At 51.4% G+C, this 10,537-nt stretch overlaps 1 protein-coding gene across 6 annotated transcripts in view; it reads left to right on the plus strand.

Annotated features, from left to right (window-relative positions):
- LOC139750209 (uncharacterized) overlaps positions 1-10,537 on the plus strand; it is a 249,849-nt gene that overhangs the window by 26,673 nt on the left and 212,639 nt on the right. For 2 of the 6 annotated variants that reach the window (XM_071664666.1, XM_071664672.1), the window contains exon 1: positions 8,346-8,454. The exons of 1 other annotated variant lie outside the window; for it this stretch is intronic. The gene's annotated coding sequence lies outside the window, so the exon portion shown is untranslated. Of the gene's footprint in view, positions 1-8,345; positions 8,455-10,537 lie in introns of those variants that run through there. 3 more of the 6 variants (XM_071664669.1, XM_071664667.1, XM_071664673.1) reach the window with 3 other exon arrangements.

The raw sequence follows: 10,537 nt of genomic DNA on the forward strand, positions 1-10,537 counted from the left end.
CGAGGGGAGGGTGTGTTGACCTCCTCTTGACAGGAAAGTGGTATCCCACTAGAGAGGTGGGGGTGGGGGAAGGGGATGGTTGGTTGGGAGGTGAGGGGTGAGGGGGGGAAGGTTGGTTAGACACCTGCGCAGGTGGGAAGGTCGGGTGTGTAACCAGATGTAACTAACTGGTAACTGGTCGTTACTGGTGTGGTAATACGTGTCTGTAAAGGCATTCCAGTACACGCTGTTGGTGAACATGTCACGAAGATATAAGGAAAGTGTGTTCGAAACACGTATGCTCACGGACTCACACCATTTTGAAAAAAGGGAGAGACTCATCTCTCACACACACACAGACACAGACACACACACACCATCAGTGATGCCGCCCGACCAGAGTCGAAATGCCAGGTGGGCGGATAATCCGGCCAGCACTTTCTATCTATAGCCTGCCTCTGTGCCTACAGGCCAGGCCAGGCAGACGTGCGTCAGTCTTAAAGGAGACCAGGTACATTACGGTAGTCGGTAAGGAACCGCGTGAGCCGTGGTGTTCAGCGTGGCACACCGGACGTGATTTGGTGAGGTCTGGAGTTGGGTGGCGGGCGGCGGGAAGACGAGGGTGTGTGTCCTCCCGACACCAGGGTAAGGAAGAGGTGGGTCTTGCGTGGGGTCAAGCTCGAACCCTCGAACCCACGAACCGTAATGAAACCAATAAAAAGACATGGTAGGTGTTGGTCCCTGTCTAATGGCAAGATATAAAGTATATGAACACTTATACGAGGAAAGCTATAGGAGTAGGTAGATGAATATGTACCCCTGGACTTGCACCTGGAGACACCTGCTGGCGTACTTCGGAGTCCAACCTCGAAGTGGGAACGACCCGAGTGAAGTCCTCTCGAGATGTCTGGTAGTAGGTAGGTGGGTGGGTGGGTGTGTGGGTTACGATGCATCACCTGATGATGACTCAGGGAGGCTGCGCCACCTCCACACACACACACACAAACAGACTTATGGGGAAAGAAAATTAGAGACGATCGAATTTTGAACACTTTGGAAACAGTGGTCGAGGAGGAGGTGTGGGGTAGTAGGTAAGACCTTGCTCCTGAGTGGAAGTGTGGCGGTGAGAGGAGCAGCTTGATAGCTGTGTCAATCATGGTGATGCAGCGCACTCAGCAGCCCCCGCCGCCGCTGCTCTGAGGGCCTGGCATGTCCTGATATCTTTACTTCCCAGGACGGCGGAGTCGTCAGCTCGGATCAGGCAAAGTCTCAGGGGTTACTTGACGCGACTGTGAGTGACGATCCCCTCTATGGTGGAGGAATATTTATTGCGAACCTGCTGCTGGAGGTTTGAGAGAGAGAGAGAGAGAGAGAGAGAGAGAGAGAGAGAGAGAGAGAGAGAGAGAGAGAGAGAGAGAGGGGACCAGACTGGTTGGTGAAGGATGAGCCAGAACAGCCCGTGGTGGAGCCTCGTACGTTCCAAGATGTGTGAGGGGGAAGAGCTTTACGAAGGCCTCCCACACATTCTCGAGCGGTTCTGTGCCACACGGAGGCCAGGGAATACCCCCCTGCCCACCCTCCCTCGCTCGTGACATCTGACCCACCCCCTCAGCACCTGCAGGAGTAAGGGCATCACAGACACGGTGCGGCAGCCGTGACCCCCTACTCACTCACTCACCACCACGCCTGGTTTGAGTCAGGTCGAGGCCTCGGTGGGCCCAGACCCAGCAGGTGGAGGAGGTCAGACACCCTCCCTGTCTGTGACATTAAGTAGAGCCGCCTCCCTCCTCCTCCTCCTCCTCCTCCTCCTCCTCCTCCTCCTCTTCCTCCTCCTGCTCCTCCCCACAGCACACCACTCATGCCAGCAGGCTTCCGTGTAAGTGGCCACTTGCACTTAACACTCCTGGAGACCACGCCTGGCCTGGTCATGGTGGCTGTGTGGAATGTACTGCTGGTGGCTCGGAGACTCTGGTGGTAACGTGGGGAGTTCGATGATGGCTCCAGGGGCACCACCTGTGGCTTTAGAGTCTGCTGGCGGTGGCTGTGGGGGGTTCCTCCTGTCGGTGGCCACTTCGAACTGTGCTGTTGGTGGCGCTCGCGTCGCCGGCCAGATGAGGTTGTCGAGAGCCTTTCCAGTTCGTCAGCTCGTTCAGAGAAGACCACAGCCCTCCTGGTAGGGTTAGGAGGGGATGGTCTTCGAGGAGAGGTCTGCAGTGGGAGCTAAGGTATCACCACTCCAACCAGGTGGGGAGAGGGGAGGAACGGTGGGGAGGGGGGAGAAGACAGTGGGGAGAGGGGAGAAGACAGTGGGGAGGGGGAGAAACAGTGGGGAAGAGGGGAGAAGACAGTGGGGAGAGGGGAGAAGACAGTGGGGAGGGGGGAGAGACAGTGGGGAAGGGGGAGAGACAGTGGGGAGAGGGGAGAAACAGTGGGGAGAGGGGAGAAGACAGTGGGGGAGAGGGGAGAAGACAGTGGGGAAGAGCGGAGGGAGCATAAGGGTCTCTATGGTGGGCAGATGTGTGTACCGAAGCCGTACTGACTGAAGCTGAAGGGAAACAAAAAAAAAAAAAAAAAGTTGTTGGAGGCCTAATTAAACTTTGACCCGGGATTACGCTGTAGGCACAGGGGAAACAAAGACCCCCCCCCCCCCAAGTGGAGAGAGAGAGAGAGAGAGAGAGAGAGAGAGAGAGAGTGAGAGAGAGAGAGAGAGAGAGAGAGAGAGAGAGAGAGAGAGAGAGAGAGAGAGAGAGAGAGAGAGAGAGAGAGAGAGAGAGAGAGAGAGAGGGTACAGCATCATTACGTTGTTAAGTGAAGAATCAAGTCGTTCGTTGGAAATACGTCACGGCATGATGTTTTTTTTGCATTTCTTTCCAGCAGACTACATTATCAGCCGTCATGGCCTCTCGAGAGACTGAACAATTTTTTTTTTTTTGGGGACGACCTGAAACCCACCGAAAAATTTTCGACGGCCACCTGCAGGAGATGGAGAGGAAATTGTTTCCCATAATGTTTCGCTCGTAGCTAGTGATCGTCGGCATTGGTGTCTGTGTGACCCAGGTGTCTGTCTGTGTGACCCAGAGGTCTGTGTATGTGACCCAGGTGCCTGTGTGACCCAGGTGTCTGTCTGTGTGACCCAGGTGTCTGTATATGTGACCCAGGAGTCTGTGTGACCCAGGTGTCTGTGTATGTGACCCAGGAGTCTGTGTGACCCAGGTGTCTGTGTATGTGACCCAGGAGGTCTGTATGACCCAGGTGGCTGTGTGTGTGACCCAGGAGGTCTGTGTGACCCAGGGGTCTGTGTATGTGACCCAGGTGTCTGTCTGTGTGACCCAGAGGTCTGTCTGTGTGACCCAGAGGTCTGTGTGACCCAGGGGTCTTTGTGACCCAAGGTGGCTGTCTGTGTGACCTAGGTGTCTGTCTGTGTGACCTAGGTGTCTGTGTATGTGACCCAGGAGTCTGTGTGTATGTGACTCAGGTGTCTGTCTGTGTGACCCAGGTCTCTTTTGTCCGTCGTCTGTGTGACCCATCGTCACAGGGTCACGCAGATGGTCACACCCAATCTCCTAGCCCGTCACAACGTCACACTGATGGCCACAGCCATCTCCTAGCCCGTCACAACGTCACACTGATGGTTCACCACCATCTCCAAGCCCGTCACAAACCCAGACGCACCCAGCTCCTTCGTCGTCACACAGACCGTTCACAAATACACGAATGCAAGATACCCAGGCTTTCGACTGAAAACAGAAACCTGGGGCGTAACACACAGCACGGGTTATCCCCCCCACGCCGGCCTGAAATTAACTCTAATTACCAAATAGAAATTTTTCTAATCGGACTTGTAATTAAGGGATTTAGCCAGAGATCCACGAGCACGCACCCCCCCCCCCCCTTCCCACTTACTTAACCTGAAGCGGGAGAAATACACACGAGGTGTATTATACTGTATTTGTGCCCTGAAGTCTGTAGTTCTGACGCCCCCCGACACCTGTTGGCTTCAGATAGAGAATAAGCTTTGCCCACTTCTTTCTTTTTTTTTTCTCCCTCATTTATATACAAAGGTGACCTCGTTCGCGGGAGGTCTTTAGCTGTTGGGCAGCCAGTGGTCTGTGGGATGGTTTGTAATCTCGGTCGTCGCACGCCCGATGATGTACGTTGCGACAGTAGTACCAGGATGCCTGTGGCGTTGTACCGTGGAAAGACATGGTTGTGCCAAGGGCCAATGTTGTTGGGGTGGGAGGAGAGCTGTCTGCAGGCACCTCTCTGTACTGCACGGAGAGGAGTTGTACACTCGTTGGAGAGGCGCGCGCCGCGCCCCCCTTTCATCTCTTGAACATTCTCTGCCGTCGTACACCAGTGGGCTGTGGGATGTTCTCATAACACGGTCCATTCCATTCGTCTACCACTTCAAATATGTCGAATTCCTGCTTTACATCTTTTATTGATACGTTTCGTGTTTGATTTCATGTGAATGTCCTCTGGTCGTTCTATTCCTACATCTTTCGAGGAACAGTCCACTGACCTACATCATCAGCTTGGTTTGGAGATTGAAAAGGATGTTATGTTCTGGGTTGAAAAATGACAAATGTTAGGCCTGAAGCCTTTCCCTGTTCTGTGTTGCTTTCCTCAGAACTCACTCTCTTGTGGAAACCTTCCCTCTCAGTCCCTCCACCTGATTATCTGCTCTTAAGCAAGCAAGTTACTCCTGACGAATTGATGGAAAAAGTTTTAGCATTTTCTCCCGCTCTTTCCAATGTTCTCTCTCTCTCTCCCTCTCTCCAAAGTTTCTTTGTTCCTCCTTATGTCATCTCACTATACCTTCTTATCTCTGCTCTCTTACAAATGCCAGATGGCTGTGTCTTCTTCGTCTTCGGGCACGTGTTGAGGCCCTTCTGCTGTTCGACGTCTCCTGCTCGACCATTCTTCCGCCTTCCTTAACCTTCTGTCTCTCTCTCTCTGTGTTTGAGGCTTGAGGTACACCCTTACTCCCACTCCTTCATCGTCAATTTCACAGACCCTTACACCACAATGCCCTGGTTCTTGGCCGCCGCTGGGAGTCCATTTTTCCCCAATTTACGCGGTAATGGAATTGGTTTAAGTTCTTTGTAGTTCCCTGGATTACGTCCCCTATTAAAGTCCTGTCTTATGCCTCTGCTCTTTTACCTTTCTCGTCCATCATGTAACTGCATCATTACATCTGACAGTTGGTGTATCATATATGGTATTCTCACTACCCATGTTGCTCTGTGTGTGTGTGTGTGTTGGTGTGGGTGTGTGTGTGTGTGGGTGTGTTTGATGAGTTCTAGTAATGTTTGTGCATCATTCCCTCCCACTTTTATCCTAGTTTGCTTTAGCATGTTGGTGTAGGAAATTTCTACCCGTACACACTGGCAAGACTTTGTGTCTCTATGACTCTCTCACCATGAGAGACTCCCCCCAGTCTCTCCTTGTGGAAATCCTCCACACACACAGTGCTGTACCGTACCTGGGGTAGGCCATATTCTACGCCATGAACCATCCTGATTGTCCCCTCATGATGTGTGTGTGTGTGTGTGTGTGTGTGTGTGTGTGTGTGTGCGTGTGGAATCAATCTGGGTCGACAACGTAAATAGAAAATGTATTGTTGAATTATGTATTTTTATTACTGAGGTGAGCTGTACACGCACACACACACACACACGCATATATATATATATATATATATATATATATATATATATATATATATATATATATATATATATTTTTCTTTTCTTTTAAACTATTCGCCATTTCCCGCATTAGCGAGGTAGCGTTAAGAACAGAGGACTGGGCCTTTTTTGGAATATCCTCACCTGGCCCCCTCCGTTCCTTCTTTTGGAAAAAAAAAAAAAAAAAAAAAAAAAAAAAAAAAAAAGAGAGGGGAGGATTTCCAGCCCCCCGCTCCCTCCCCTTTTAGTCGCCTTCTACGACACGCAGGGAATACGTGGGAAGTATTCTTAATCCCCTATCCCCAGGGATAAACATATATATATATATATATATATATATAACACGTGCGTATCGCTAGGTTTATTCCCCTCGCTCTCTTACCTGACTGGATTCACGCTACTCTGGCCAAGAGCCAAGATTCTAACTGGCCATTTGCCGGGCCAGTGGCCCGGGCCAGCCGTGCTTGTCATGGCGAGGTGGGCCACAGACTTGTTGCCCCGACTCTCTCTCTCTCTCTCTCTCTCTCTCTCTCTCTCTCTCTCTCTCTCTCTCTCTCTCTCTCTCTCTCTCTCTCTCTCTCTCTCCAGTAGTCGCCACACCACACTGGCATCTCCAGTAGACCGTATACACCAATATTCCCTGATGTTGGACGTCAACAGTTATGTGCCTCTTTAAATACAGGTCACGTCTCTCATTTTTCCGCGACCTCGGTCGTGCTGCGCGCGCGCGCGTGTGTGTGTGTGTGTGTGTGTGTGTGTGTCATTATGCGTACATCCCCGTAACTCACTATACACACCCACACACACACACACACTATGATGACCTGACCAACACTAAACATCCCGACCCAAGCCTAAGATTCCACTCCATGAGAAACACATTCCCCCCAAGCATGTACGTGTTACGCTTTCTCGCCTCCGGTACGGCGAACGCCTCCTTGCTCTCCAGCTGTGTAGACACTGGTTCATCATATCAGAAGACCCCTCGCACCCAGGACACTGAACACTGACTCCACAAAGACCCTTACACACCATCACCATACTTCTGTGGTCTGGGATCTAGTCCATTGGACGTAGCCAACCCTCTGAGCGCTGCAGGAGCCACATGAAATGGCATTTGGGCGGGCAGCAAGGTGAGGTAAGGGACTAGGATTGTGTGCGTGTGTATATGAGTGTCTCTGCGTCTTACATATTCCATGTGTACATGCTATGAAATACGTACACGCCTTTGATGACACACACACACACACACACACAGTCATGGGAAGGCATGTCAGCTAACCTAACTCCTTCTGTGCCACAAGGTAATATGGACGCAGCGTTGGAACACCACCCATGTTGATATGACTCTCTCTCTCTCTCTCTCTCTCTCTCTCTCTCTCTCTCTCTCTCTCTCTCTCTCTCTCTCTCTCTCTCTCTCTGCTGGGAGCGAGTGCGTCAGGCCACTCATTATTCCGCCCGCTCTTCCACGCACTTACCCCAAGATTTCAATCTTCGCCCGAGAGAGTTATTCCTGAGTGCGAGGTTTTCACGGGCGCTTGCCCCTGTGTTATGCCGCGCAGCCTGGCCAGCGTAGGGCCTCCTTACCTGTGGGTTTGTGATCATGTGTGTGTGTGTGTGTATATACTTCTGTCTTGAATGACCCCATGACCTATGTCTGTGTGCAAGTGTCCTGGTGTTTACCCAGGGCCATTCTGAAGGCTCGTGGTAGCCCAAGGCTGCGTTACGTCCGGTAGCAGGGAAATGTAGACTTCTTTAGGGGTGACAGGTTATTCAAGGGGACCGCACTCCCGGTGAGGCGGCTTCGCCAAAGCTGATGTCTCACTCTCAGTGTAACTACATATATATATATATATATATATATATATATATATATATATATATATATATATATATATATATATATATATAGCTGGGGATAGGGGATAAAGAATACTTGCCACGTATTCCCTGCGTGTCGTAGAAGGCGACTGAAAGGGGAGAGAGCGGGAGGCTGGAAATCCTCCCCTCTCATTTTTTAATTTCCCCAAAAGTGGAACAGAGAAGGGGGCCCAGTGAAATCTTCCCTCTAAGGCTCAGTCCTCTGGTCTTAACGCTACCTCGCCAATGCGGGAAATGGCGAATAGTAAAAAAGAAAAAAAAAAAAAAAAAAAAAAATATATATATATATATATATATATATATATATATATATATATATATATATATATATATATGATGTGTGTGTGTGTGTGTGTGTGTGTGTGTTGCTCGTATCAGTAAGTCCGTAAAGCTGTATATAATTCATGGGATTAACATCCTCAGGACATGATTGTCAACACGCAGGTTCAAGTCAGCAGCTGCTCCTCTCTCTCATCTCTCTCTCTCTCTCTCTCTCTCTCTCTCTCTCTCTCTCTCTCTCTCTCTCTCTCTCTCTCTCTCTCTCTCGATGTAATATAGACACACACACACACACACACACACACACACACACACACACACACACACACAGAGCATGATGCCCTTACCTAAGAAAATAACAAACACATACAACTGTGCGAAGCGCGAAGAGGAGAGGAAATTGACCAGGCGCGTGTGTGTGTGTGTGGGAGAGAGAGAGAGAGAGAGAGAGAGAGAGAGAGAGAGAGAGAGAGAGAGAGAGAGAGCGTGTGGTGGTTGAGAGGCCAGTTGTATGCGGGCTGGCTGGCCGAACAGTCGTGTGTCTTCCGTGTGGTGGTGGAGAATTCACCACAGCGCCTCGGCCTCAGCCCCCGCTCTACACCCCTGTGTCCGCGTGTAGGTGTAGGTAGGTGTAGCGGCGGTGGTGCTGCTGCTGCTGGCGTATGTGTGTGTGTGTATGTGTGTGTGTGTGTATGGCATACACAGACACACACACACAGAGCCAGGCTAGCGGCGGGCAAGTGGCCCCTCGGCTCGCGTTTAAATGGATGGTGTTTAGTGTTGTTTCCTTGGGCTGTGTGTGTGTGTGTGTGTGGGAATCACGGCCCGACCTCCTCCCCTTCTCTCTCTCTCACACACACACACCGCACTGCAGAACCCACTTCTTCTGCGTGCGTCTGTCTGTGTCCCAATCGGGCTACGGACGGACGGGACGTTGTACGTGGCAAGGACGTGGGTTCTCTCTCTCTGACCACTGTATGTTGCACATGGAGGACCTGTGTGTCTTCGGGCAGTGACGTGTGCCCGCGTGTGTTCGAGTGGAGTGGCCATCACGGCACGGGAGGTGGTCAGGTGGTGGAGACCACCAATCAACACAGGACGCGTCTTCCGCTACTGCTGTTAACCCATCTCCTGAAGGAGGAGGACCACCTCCTCCTGCGCTGCTCACCAGCCTCGTGAAGACCTCCTACGCCACTCGTCACCCTCAGGAGGATCTCCTACGCCACCCACCACCCTCAGGAGGAACCTCCTACGCCACCCACCACCCTCAGGAGGATCTCCTACGCCACCCACCACCCTCAGGAGGACCTCCTACGCCACCCACCACCCTCAGGAGGAACCTCCTACGCCACCCACCAACTACCGAGGGACCTCTTACACCGCCCATCACTTTCAGGAGGACCCTCTGCACCACTTACCACTCTCAGAAGGACCTTCCACACCGCCCTTCATCCCTCAGAAGGAAGGAATAAAAGGGAAGTCATCTGTCTCCTGCCAGAGGAGGTACTGACAGGGAGGGTGTTGTGGCGGAGGCGGGTGTTGGCCATGACAGCAGGAGCGGTGGCTGCTTCCTTCAGTAAGCAGCAGTAGACTTAACTTGACCTTCCCCACACCACCCTCCTGCTTACACCTCACGTTCTGGGTGTATAGTGGTGTGGTACGTCCTGGGTGTATTGTGGTGACGTACGTCCTGGGTGTATTGTGGTGACGTACGTCCTGGGTGTATTGTGATGACGTACGTCCTGGGTGTATTGTGGTGACGTACGTCCTGGGTGTATTGTGATGACGTACGTCCTGGGTGTATTGTGGTGACGTACGTCCTGGGTGTGTTGTGATGACGTACATCCTGGGTGTATTGTGGTGAAGTACATCCTGGTTGTGTTGTGGTAACGTACGTCCTGGGTGTATAGTGGTGACGTACATCCTGGGTGTATTGTGGTGACGCACGTCCTGGGTGTACAACACAGTACACAATACGATCATGGTCAGCACTGGTTATGAATATTCTGTATGTGCCCCGTTGACATACACCAAGTAATGCTCGTGTGTCATACATGAGTTGTATGCTGCTGCTCAGTGTGTGTGTGTGTGTGTGTGTATGTGTGTGTGTGTGTGTGTGTGTGTGTGTGTGTGTGTGTGTGTGAAAGAGATTCTTATTCTTACTATGTCAACTGTATTTTAAAGTTCCTGTAATAGATTTGTCCTGGTGACCTCCGATGACCTAGCTGGAGGGTTCAGGCAGCACCAGGCCACCTGACCTGGTGACCTCGTTGAGGCAGGTCACGTTCTAGTCTGGTCCCAGGCCGTAGGTATGTCATCGACCCCTTCTTAAACTCGTCCCAAAGTTTCCCAAGACGAAGGAGGAGGAGGAGGAGGAGGAGTGTCAGGTGGGGCTGTAATGTTTGTCCTCCAGGCTGGTATGGGGAGGTGAGGATCACTCTGGTGGCAGATTACCCCTTACGAAACTTGCTCCACATTGCGTGCGTGTGTGTGTGTGTGTGTGTGTGTGTGTGTGTGTGTGTGTGTGTGTGTGTGTGTGTGTGTAAGGCTCCAGCCATGCCCCACGACCAGCTCCTGAGATGACCGAGACAAGAATGTTGCAGAGACAGAGAAGTACGACGACGAAGACAAGATGGGTACAAAGAATGCTTGTAGTATTTTTTGATCTAAGGCTTTGGAATGTGTTGCCTTATTTATGTTGGGCGGGT

Source organism: Panulirus ornatus, chromosome 9, assembly GCF_036320965.1.
Source record: "Panulirus ornatus isolate Po-2019 chromosome 9, ASM3632096v1, whole genome shotgun sequence".
Classification (NCBI taxonomy): domain Eukaryota; kingdom Metazoa; phylum Arthropoda; class Malacostraca; order Decapoda; family Palinuridae; genus Panulirus; species Panulirus ornatus.